We start from the raw sequence: 12,897 nt of genomic DNA, 5'->3' as shown, positions 1-12,897 counted from the left end.
TCAACGAAATTCTGCCACATGTGTATTCCACCAACCCGCATTGGAGCAGCGTGGTGGAATATGCTCCATACCTTCTCCTCAACGGGAGAGGAGGCCTTAGCCCAGCAGTGGGAAATTTAGGCTGATTATAGTCAACATAAATGTCATTCAAATGCCCTCCCAGAATGTAGTTACTGACCAATATCCTCTCACCGAGATGGTTATAAGTGACTCTGCGTCTAAATATCATATCAATGATAATGAATCACAAACAAAATTCTTATTTTGAATATTAGCGCATCCTTTTCGTGTTAAAGTTTTATTACATTATCATATGGGTCCTATCCGTGTGCGTTAGTCACACTAACGTTACGAGAACATGTGTCTACTCCGTATGTCTGGAACAGCGCGGTGAGGGTGTAGGGCTGGCATTCAATACATAGTTGCGTGATCTGAGAACTGTTTTAGGCTTGAATTTATTCCAAGTTGCTTGATGCTTGACCTTGCCGTGTAATCGGTCAAGTTACAATTCGACCAATTCAAACTAAAATCAGATATGTTTTGATAATAAGCGTTGCTTTTGGTATTTACGGACCTAATCTGATTTAGATTTTATTTCGTGTTGTTTTTGTAAGTGGAAAACTTTATAGCTTACATTGGCGGTATAATCAATGCACATGTATGCTACTCGTCGTGTATTATCCATTTAAGGTCATATTCCTAACCAAGACAGATTTCAAGAGCAACACTATATTAGTATGTGAAATAAAAAATACATAGATACATTTCCAGACTATGAAAATTTTAAAAAGTATAATAATGTATAGTAGCCGCAGTAAGTGCACTTGTATAAAATAATAAACAAAAAACACCTTCAGAATAAATTGAACACAAATAAAAGTAGCAAACAAAGCAATGATACGTCGTCATAATTATTGTTTGAATAATTTGTCGACTCTGTTGGAAAATCTTGATAATAAAAACGAACCGCAAAAAACATACGGCCATAATATATGTATGTAGTTATTAACTTGTTTGTTTGGAAAAGTACAATAAAATTTCTTTAAGTAAATTATAAGAATATTTAAAAATATCAACTACCGTCAAATTTTTATCGTCTTTTAGGTATATAACGATGGTGCCTACCCTGTTTTTTTTTTAAATAGGTAGGCGTACTAACAAATAGCAAATGGGCTTTCTGATGGTAAGTGGTCATCACCACTCTTAAACATTGGCACTGAGAAATATGAACGTCGTCGTGAATGCGCAGTAACCTTCGGGTCTAAAATGATATGTCCCTTAGTTACACTGATTTCTAAGTAAGTCCTGATACCTCAGTAATAATTGACTGTGCACACTCGCAGTACATAATTTATATTTGACCGTTAGCGTAAAAACCTTGTAATAAATCACAATTTACGTATCTGCTATAATTTATAATTTAATTATTTTGAAAACAAGCGGTCTCATATAGAATAAAATAAGAAACATTAATCAAACTTAACCTATAAGTTACCGATGTTAGATGAATACAAGTATTAAAGGAAAGAACGTGCAAAACTAAATAAATAATAAAATATAAATACGCATAACATTAAATTCAAATTTATTATTACAGATATGAAATATGTCATTAAATTTTACAACATTTAAAAACAGTTTAGTGTATTTGGTCTAATTTATATTCATAAACGATTATTTGGTAAGTTTTAGTTGTAACTTTATATCGAAAATATCTATTTCGTGGACATTTTAAATTTAATAGAAAGTCATACTTCGATAAATCGGTTACATAATTTAAGATTTTATTTATAAAATCTTCAACTCATCACAATGAACACGGTGAACAGCTGACATAGGTTGAGTATAATTTAAGTTATTAAATAAAATAATGTTTTAAAATGTTTATAGTATCAGTCGTGTATATATTCTATTCCATAAATATTTTTTTTATATTGAGGATTCCAAACATGTGAAGCGTTATATAAATATGTTGAGATGATCAAAATCTTTGTTATATTTAGCACAAAATCTAGCATATGATAAGCATTGCTATTAATTTGAAGTTAATAAAAACTCCAAGACCATTGAGAGAAGAACAATACAAACTCTCAACATTATATCGCCGTTTAATTTATATATAGCTGAAGGTTTTTCTAATAAATATTTTTAGTTATTTTAAATATTTTATTTTTATCGGCATAGTGAATGCTGAATACTTTCAATTTCTACGTAAATAAACGTTTAGTATTATCTGAGTAAACGCCATTAAAATATACATTTAATAGTAAATGACCTAGATTGGATCCATAAGGTACCCTAGATAACTATTGCTAATAAAAATATACAGAAATAAACGATGATTTGTATCATTTAATGGTAAATGCTTGGTTAGAATTAGAACGACTCTATCGAACATAGAAGGTTGCCGTGAACCCGTGTATTCTAATTTTTTAATAAGGATATTTTGAGATATTTTATCAAAAGCTATAGAAAAGTCACTGTGTACGTATAGTAACGTCTACCCGATACCCGTCGTCCATAGCGCACGCAAAATCAGTAAACAAATGAATAAATGAATGCTATCAATAAAATTATTATAGTTAAAAATATCGTATATATTTTATTCGAACATCTACGTGATGCAACTTAGATTTGAAATGGAACCTTATTTTTTAAGCCATGCTTATCGCCGTTTTTAAAGATTGGTATAACACAAGATATTTTCCATTGCGATGGCATTGTGCATATCCTCAAAGATACAGCAAAAATATAAGGGAAACCATAAGTTCACAATGCATCTCTTTAAAGAAATTGAGTATGAAGATAGATATGTAAAACAATGTTTTGTGAAATCATATATGTATATGAAATTCTTGATGTATCAATAAACCGCGAATAATTAGTAAAGATGAGTATTAAAAAAAATACACAATATGACTTGGCAAATTGACGAATTATTCACATGCGGTCGAGTCTACTAATTCGTATGCACGGCAAGTTTCTTTCTCTAAAGTCAAACGCCTCTTTGTCAAGTCCATATAGTAATTTATGTGTCATGGGCGACCTCGGGGTGTTGAACTGAGAATAAATCGCTAATTTACGAAAAAAATAATTGCAGGTTGTGTTAATAGTAAGTTGATAATGTCAAAATTATAATTTTTTTCTCGAATCACAGTATATTAAACTTATAGGCACTTTGTTAACATGAATTATTATTAATATGACCTTCATTGATTTCTATAACATAAATGTAAAATTAAAACATTTATTTTTCTTTTGGGCAATGTCTGCAGCACATTCACGTAAAAGTAAATAATGATTAATATATAAAATATTAACAAAAAGACTGACATAACCCAGAATGTAACTCCCAATCAAAAAAAGATTTTTCCAAATGGGTTCATAAATGATGAAGATAAGTAGTTACATTTAATATGAAAAGAGTATAAAAATAAAAATCGGAAAACTAATATCATTTTACGTAAGTACAATCGCTAAAAGAAATACATATAGGCCTTTTCTCATTGAATGATATATCATAAAAATATTATGTATTCTATTGGTGTCGTTATCAATATGTCAACGCCCGAACTATTATAAACACTTTATTGTAACTGTACTAAGGTGCAGTCCGACGAGGGGGGGTGTCATCGGGCGTTATGACCCCCCGCCCCGCATATAGTATACATTAAATTAACAAATCTAAAAATATTCAATCAATTCGTCTATTCGCTAAGGCGTCAAAAAACTTGGTTGATAGCAAGCATGTCATCCAGAGATAACCCCAGACGTCTCAAATATACAACAAATGATAATTATCATCAACTGATTTGCCAATACGCATAGAAGACTTCCATTTTGATTTATATATTTGTTCATACTATATATTTATTAATTTCTCATAACTTTTTCTGTGCACTAAAATCTAATTTAATACATTTGGAAAACCACCGTTCTTTGGCCGTGACCAATCCTGACTGACTTTATGCCTTTTATTTAAAATCTAACCAGTATTTAATACTTTGTCAATATTATTTTTATATATAGCCTTAAAATAAAGCTCTACCAGAACGCTTATCATTCACTATTATATTGGAATTTATATTATAATTTCCAACTGTGAAATCTCAAATATTATCTAAGATTAAAGAAAATGCAAATAACAAACAATTATCATTAATAAATTATTATTACGAAATGAAACTCGATTACTGTTTTTATAATAATGCACACGTTTAGCGATATCAAAACTAAAATGAAAGCTGCAGATTATTTGAGTCTTACTTTCCCTTTCATTTGCGAGTAAGTGAAAGATTTGTACCGACTAGTAAGGAAGGAGTTAAAATGTCCACAGGATGCTGTAATAATTACGGGTTTAATATTGCCTTTCTAGTCTACAACGTTATAAACTAAAGTAGTAGAAAGTTATTTGCAATACCAACCAATAATAACGTATTTATATAAATAACAAGATATTGTATTTATATACATTATATTACTGTATGTAATTAGTTAGTGGGCACCCATTACGAATTCCGTTTTACACAGATAGTTATAGGGTGCTCACTGACATAATATCCTTGAGTTTGCAACATAATAATTGACACAATCACGACTATACCATCATTATATATCTGCCACGGGCGGAGAGTAATGTAATAGGTTGTTTATTTGTTGATTTTTCATGTAATTCTTATATACATAAAACTTAATCAATAAAAAATGAATTGTTTAGTTCGTTTTCAGGCATCGTTAATTCGATTGATTCTAAATTTTATATTTAATGTTTCATTTTTGGTACTTACGTGAAGGTTTTTATTGTGGTATCGGATAATTGTTTACGAGAAAACTTAAAGAAGAATTGCAACTTGACATTGACTAATGAGCGGTAAAAAAACTTGAAACTCCAATTTAATACAGGTTCTTTACGGAAACTAAACTGGACGATTAAAATAACTATGTTTATACAAAACTGAGATAATGAGTGATTTTATTGCTGTTCGTATTTGAACTATCCAATCCCCTCGGCCCTCTTCCGTGTTTCTATAGTTGTTATTTTAGTACCTTGTAATGAAAACATGAATGAGGAAATACGTAAAATACGTATATAAAAGCGGTTTTTAGGTTGGAAGCTATTTAATCAGACCTCCAAAAAGGTTTTAAGTACCGAACTCTTTTAATAAACCAATTCATTAATTTAAAAACACAATAAAAATTCCAAATGATCGAAACGTTCATATGACTTTTGTTGTTAAAAAAAAGGTGCCTCAGCTTGAGAAGATCCGGCAATAGAAACGCATTGGAATTAATTATTCCAATTTAAGTTTACAAATAATTAAAATATATATTTATTTGAAATCGTAATGAGTTTTCAAGCAACTTTTAGAATGGTAGCGCTCCTACCATAAATCGTATGAATAGCCTTTCAGCGGTACAAGATTGTATTAATATCGACATTATTACAAAGTAGAAAGTCATAGGACATTATACTCTAGAAGTGACTAAAAATACACCAGCCGAGCTGTATCAACATCAAATAACAGTCTTATATTTTTGACCGCATTATGCATGCTGAAGAACTGGATCTAATTGCCAATCTATTAATATGAGAGCACCATTCGACTTTTGCATTTTTACTAATATCAAAGATGTCTTTTGTTTTTATACATTTAACAAATATTCAGGCAAATTAACCCGTTCAGTTTCGCATTCATAATATGCTTCCAAATTCAAAACTTAGAGGTGGTCATTTCATAATACCGTTTAAACGTATTTTAATTTGAAATCAGTTTTAAATTTTTACAGACAAGTATAAGAACAAGCATAACCAAAAATCGATGCATTATTTAAGTGTATTTAAAATGTTCAGTAAATTCATTTTTTAATTAAAAATGATAAATTGGAGAAATCCAATAGATATAGAGTTTTGTTGATGTTATGTAATTATTGATAAATCGTCCCAAGATTTTCCAACCGACGACTATTTATATATCTATATCAATAGAATTACAAAAAGCACAAAATATAATCATATATATATTTACTTATATAAAAATGATTTATAAAAAATTACAAAAGAAATGATGAAATTTGTATAATTAACAAAGACTATTATTTTAAAATTGTTAAAGAAATATTGTTATTCCATTTTTTTTCTCATTATGTTAAACAGGAATTTAGTGAAAGCGTATTTATTTATTTAGTTTTAAATTTTACATAAGCATTGAAACAAATTTGAATATCACTTGTATGATGACATCAGAAACGAACGCAAAAAAATATTTTTCCAAGAACCATAAATGGAAACAAAAAGTGTACTTACCATAAAAATTAAACAACATCTTCGAGCTGATAATGACAAAAGATTTAAGACTAATTGCCATAATGCTATGAAAATGATAAAAACAATGTATAATCTTACGAATAACTCTTAAATAATATTTAAATAATCTTGCTTCTTAAATTCACACCATCTTCTTTTTGCTGATGATTTGAAAATTTTCCGTGTTTTCAACGATCCTATCCATCAGTCACAGTTTCAATAGGATTTGTCAAGGCTAGAGGATTATTGCACTTTGAATAAGTTAAATGTGAATGTGTCAAAATGTTTTTTTAACTCTTATACACGAAAAACTAATAACTATATATCATTTTATTCTTTGTTGTCAACTAACTTATAAAGAACCAATGATGTTCTAGTTTATTAGAATATCATTGCAAAGAACGAATTCTATGCGAGATTTGGGAGTTATTCATGACTTTAAACTTTTATCCAGTGATCATATTGATTCCATAGTCACTAAAGCTTATAAGGCTTTGGGATTCATTATTCGCATGTCCAAACCTTTTCATCATATGAAATCAATAAAAATCCTATATTGCTCATACGTTCGGACCCACCTAGAGTATGCGTCACAGGTATGCGTTACCAAGATTATGTAAATAGACTGGAGACGATTCAGAAAATATTTTTGAATTTTATTAGATATAAATTTCACCTACCTATTGAAACATGAACAAACGTGTAAACGGATTCATCTGCTCCCACTAAATGTCTGTCGAAGGACCGCTGATATTACCTTCCTTGTAAATATATTAAATAGTCGCATTGGCTGCACAGATCTTTTGGGAAAGCTTAATTTGATAACACCTAAAACCATAAATCGACGTCGTCAGCACCGACGCTAATTTGTCTTGTTAGGACTGCATGTCCTAACGGCTAAGACAAATTATAGGCAGAATTCTTTTCTGATAAAAGCGTCTGCTAGTCTTAATGAGCTTGTCGAAGTTTGTGAAGATTTTGACGTTTTCTGCAGAAAGCATAATAATGTTAAGCCATCGTTAAGCGATGACAGAAATGTTTGCAAAGACATAGTAATTTTTAACTTTTTAACATGTGGTCTCACTGGCTTTTTTATTACAGACACTTAGTTTTATATGTATTGTTGTTATCATTTTTGTTTTTTTTTCTTTTATTTTCCTATTCTCAGTCTCTTTAATGTTATATGTGAGAACTGTTATTGGCCTAATAGTTATTAAGTATTTGTTATTTTTGTTTATCAACGACTGTATGTTCTCCAATTAAATAAATAAATAAATATGTAAACAAATGCAGGAATATGGCATATTTGATATTAATGGACTTCGACACCGTTGAATCGAACCGAGATATATATATATATATATATATATTTGTAGGTATATATGTATGTATGTATAATATCGACATTAGGATGTGCAGTCCCTTCAATGAGAAATTACAACATATTGTTGCTTAACACGGACTGCAGATAATTGCAGTAGAACAAAGATGAATATCTTGCAGAGTGATTAAAAGCATGCGAGATTAAAGATCACGCAGTCAACGTATACATTCATGTTTGTACTTATATTTTTACGTTATATTATTTGTATAAATAAGTATATATTTCTATTATATTTTAAACTCCTTACTAATAAACATAGTATAATGCATCGTCTATATATTTTTGTTATTATTTTTATCTAGGTGGTCTACCTGGGACTGGCAAATAGTTCACCTGATGGTAAATGGTAATCTTTCAAAGACGTTGGCTTTATAAAAAAATATGATCCAAACATAGCTACCAACCTTCGAAACTAAGAAGTTAAGTCCCTTGAGCCTGTAGTAACTCTGGCTCACTTGTCCTTCAGACCGGAACACAACCATACTTAGTGGAATTTGCACAACACCTTACCACCGAATCAACAACACTCATTATTAAACTAGCTCGTATCAATTTATTTCATTCCCTTTTAATTTTTAAATATATATTCGTTGATTCAATAGTGGCTTCTGACTGAATAGCGTCCTTTGTCTACCGATATTAAACAAAAATATTTAACAAAAATTGAAAAACGCAAGAGATTAAGTAGCTATTCCTTTCTTCACACGCTACCTGTCTACTCTCTATCCATAATAAGATGAGTGATATCCCGTTTCCCTCAGCATCGAACATGTGACTTAAGCGAGAAATCCTCCTTCGACAAATTTTGCATAAAATACAATTAAGGTTGAGACCACTATTTTAAGTGTGAAAACACTCGTATCAGAAGGACTCGCTCCTCCATAACAAAACAAAATAATAATAATACAGTAACAATACTTTTAAACTTATAAGTATTAACTATAATCACATAACAATAGACGGAAAAAAAATAAAGACTTGATAAAAGAAAAATTACGTAAAGCTATAATGTTAAGTATATTATTTAAGATTTAACAAAAAAATATTAAATAGAAACTCCAAATGTATTTATGATCGACATTAAATTTGATGATAAAAGTTTGGAGAGAGGTGAAATAGTAATGGAGTAGAAAACGATTTCATTATTTTATTTTAGGAAGACAGAAGTGCAAATTCAACCTGATGGTAAGTGGTCACACTATTACTGTAAGAAATTACACCCTCACTGTACCACCAGCAAACAGTTCCAAACTTGTTACTGGCTTCCTCTAACCATTTAAACAGGAAAACTGTAACACAAGTTATTGCTGATTATCGACATCGAAATGTGTAATGTTAATAAGGTAATATGAAAATTGTAGTGAAAAATATTCTATATTTTTTAGAGGACTTATTTTCAGACAAATTTAGCACCTACTCAACCATGTGATATCTTATCATGTCAAGTGTTAACGGTTAACGTAGAAAAATACTGTTGATATCATTGTTAATATTTTTTTTTATTAAGTATCGGAAGTATTGTGGAGGAGTACTTTCGTGAGTGAATATATCTAGGGTTGCCAGCTGTCCGGATAAAGCCGGACATACATATGTAGTTAGGCTTTTTGAGTGCGTGTCCGGCCAAAATAAACGGTGTCCGGCTTGTCTGGCTTTTCACATTATATTTGTTTATTTCGCAAACATTCGATTTTATTTATATTTAATTAGAACTTAACAAGATTCATGAGAATAATCAGAAAAGCTTCATTTTAAATACAATTTTTTACAGTATCTTTTAATACTGAGTTCCAAAATCTTCAATAATGTAGGGTGTCCGGCCCTTTTACCCAAAAGTCCGGCCAAACTAGCTGGTCTGTCCGGTTATTAGGTTTGGCGACCTGACAACCTTAAATATATCTTATACACTTGTATTGTATTCATATTTTGTACCCGCTGATAAGTGGTACACAGTGTCAAAGTAGTATCAAATGGTGATTTACAAACATTAATCGTAACGACTGACATTGCTGTACCGTTATGGCAAACGTAATGAGTGTCCCGTCGCTATTAGCCCGATAATACCATTGAATCTGTCATTGTCAGTCATCGTAGCCTTGAGTGTACCATGCAACGAATATATTCATTAGCTGTTGGAGTGTATACGTAACTATAGAAAGATGCTTTTGTTATTTTTTAATATGGCCATATAATTTATCATAAATATCATAGCATCACGAATAAATGTATACTAACATATGAAGCTGAATAATTTACTTGTTTGAAAATATTAAATCAATAACTACAAATACTAATAGAAGAGTCCATTTACGTTAGATATCATACTTATTGGGACAGGTTCTTAATATCACTACAGAATGTAACCCACGGGGCGGAGCATTAATATTCAACGCGAGTGAAACCACGCAAAACGTCTAGTATATGATTTACTAAGATCGATTGGTGTCATTATTAATCTAGGGTGTAATATATATTGAATATTTATTGAGCTAGCAAAAACCAAACGGTTGTACATTACGTATAATATATAAATAATACAAAATAAATGTTCAATTTTTGCTCGCATCATACATTAAGACCATACATAATAATATATATATAAAATATATATATTATTATGTATGGTCTTAATTTACGTACATTACGTATAATATATAAATAATACAAAATAAATGTTCAATTTTTGCTCGCATCATACATAATAATATATATATAAAATATTTATATAAAAATAATAGATTAAGCTCCCGTGCATATTTTGGGAGGAAGAAGTAGTACATGTCACTGATTATCACGTGCTTGACCCATTACTGCTTGACAAACCAATAATCACATTTTAAATATTCGATCATAAATAATAAGGATAATAATTGTTTAATATGCGTGCCCGGTATGAAACGAAATCTCAGATATCTTTCGCAATCATCTAGAAAGGAAATTAAAATAATTTTAGTCCGATTGAACTTTGTTTTGTAATCAAATCAAATTTATTTATTTAATATAGTAGCATTACACTTACTTTTTGACTGTCAAATTGACTTGAGAATAACCCAAAAAAACCTCGTTTGCTGTAAAAGACAACGATGCGACTCATACATCTTAGATCCCGAAGTTGACGAATAAAATTTATTGTAAATAGCGCTCACAAAAAGTAATTAGCACCGTAATCTTATCCATTAATCATCTACACAGGAATTACTCTAACGTATACGTAAACTCGCAATTTCGCAGATAATAGATAAAGTATTTATTTTTTATCACAGATTATGTTAGGTAATTATTATGAACTGTAATATCGACGATAAAATAAAGATATGTATATAAATATGTAGGGAAAAAATTAGAATCCCAATCAATTCCTAAGTACCTAAGTACCTACTAAGATTGTAATGTATCTGCAAACGATATAAAAAATCACGATTCAATTTTGATACTATTTAATAAGTCGTAAAGAAATAAAATATAGTTGGACTGTCTATTTTTTTTATTTATAATTCATTTGCAAGAAAACTTGTAAAAATAAACATTATTTAATATACATCTACATATTTTTTTTAAATAAAATTAGTATTTCTTTTATAATTTATTAATGAGCAACTTTATGACCTTGGATACTTTTTTAACTTATTTGAAAAATATATAGAACATTACAAAAATATCACACATATTATAAATTATACAACAAAGCACAATGGATATCATTTTACAAACGTTAATAAAAATATTTGTCACGTGGGAATAGTCTTAGTAGATAAAGTAGAAAGTAGATACAGAAATATAGATCAAGTAAAATAGTTTTACCCATTACTAGTAACCGGGCTAACGATCCAAACGTTATAAAAAATAAATAGAAACGTGACTTACGTTATGTAATACTACTTTAATATACAGGGTTATTGGTAATTCGACGTATTCCCGTTAGCAGGTGATAGGGGTGACTATTTGCCATAGTTTTAACCCCCATATGCATGATGCAAAAGTGAACCATTTTTGAGTTATCACGTGTTTTTGATTTTTTCAAAATAAGTCAAAATTGCAAATTCAAAAATTAATTAAAAAATAAGTTTCGTATAAAACCTACTTTTTTCTTCTGATTTATAAAAACGATTAAACACTGGATATTTTTCAATATTTAAAAAATAATTATCGGTCCAAATTACTAGTAACTTAGCTACTGAACTGTTTATGAATCTAAATTTAATTTTAAATTTGTATTAAGTTAAGTAAATAAGTAAGTTTTTTTACATAGGTTATTATTTGAAATCAATTTTATGGGAATTTTAAAGAGCGACCTTTAGTACGAATTCGGTCATGTTCGAATACGAATTTCCACCAGCGTCCTTTCTGATCATTTTATTTCGGTTGGTTTGAAATAAATTCCTATTTTTTATACATTTTCGGAAACCTAAATAAACGATTATGTTTTTAAAATAATTATACATATTTGAGGGAAAAAAATAAAAACAATATTGAAATAATATCGTTTTCCGTCTCGCATTTTTAAATTTGGACCGATAATTATTGTTTAAATATTAAAAAATATCCAGTGTTTAATCGTTTTTATAAATCAGAAGAAAAAAGTAGATTTTAATCGAAACTTTTTTTTTAATAAATTTTTGAAGTTGCATTTTTGACTTATTTTGAAAAAATCTAAAAAACGTGATAACTCAAAAATGGTTCACTTTTGCATCATGCATATGGGGATTTAAATTATCGCAAATAGACACCCCTGTCACCTCCTAACGGGAATACGTCGAATTAACAATAACCCTGTATAATAAAACATTATTACCTACCCTTATCGAATATTTTAATATTTAGAATATTTATCGTAAGTCAAGTAACTTAAGTTGTTGTTCCTACTAGTTTCAATAGTTTACAGTGAATAATGATCGGGTGTTTTTTGCTAAACTCGAAGGGCTGTTAAAGTGGGAAATAATTTCAATAGGTCAATGACTTGTGAGTTATAGGTTGTGTTTTAAGTATGGCACCTGCAATGTTTACAATTATTTTTACTCGACTACGTTGAAACTAAAATGAGCGTTGACAATTTCGGCAGACTATGTATGCGTGTCTGTTTATCTGCTGCCGCATATTTTCTAAATTACTAATTATAATAATGTTATCAGCTTTTATTAATTAACGTACTCGTAAGTAAAAAGATATTTTTTCCAAGATAAAGTTCGCTAATCCTAAGGTTTACAGAAGCAGA

The 12,897-nt window shown here is 29.5% G+C and overlaps 1 protein-coding gene across 1 annotated transcript in view; it reads right to left on the bottom strand.

Annotated features, from left to right (window-relative positions):
- Window positions 1-12,897, bottom strand: part of LOC113394433 (long-chain fatty acid transport protein 4-like) — a 28,610-nt gene that overhangs the window by 15,010 nt on the left and 703 nt on the right. The window lies entirely within an intron of this gene.

Source organism: Vanessa tameamea, chromosome 4 (genome assembly GCF_037043105.1).
Source record: "Vanessa tameamea isolate UH-Manoa-2023 chromosome 4, ilVanTame1 primary haplotype, whole genome shotgun sequence".
Lineage (NCBI taxonomy): Eukaryota > Metazoa > Arthropoda > Insecta > Lepidoptera > Nymphalidae > Vanessa > Vanessa tameamea.
Note: the sequence above shows the minus strand (reverse complement) of the source record. Positions and strands in the feature narration are given on the sequence as shown.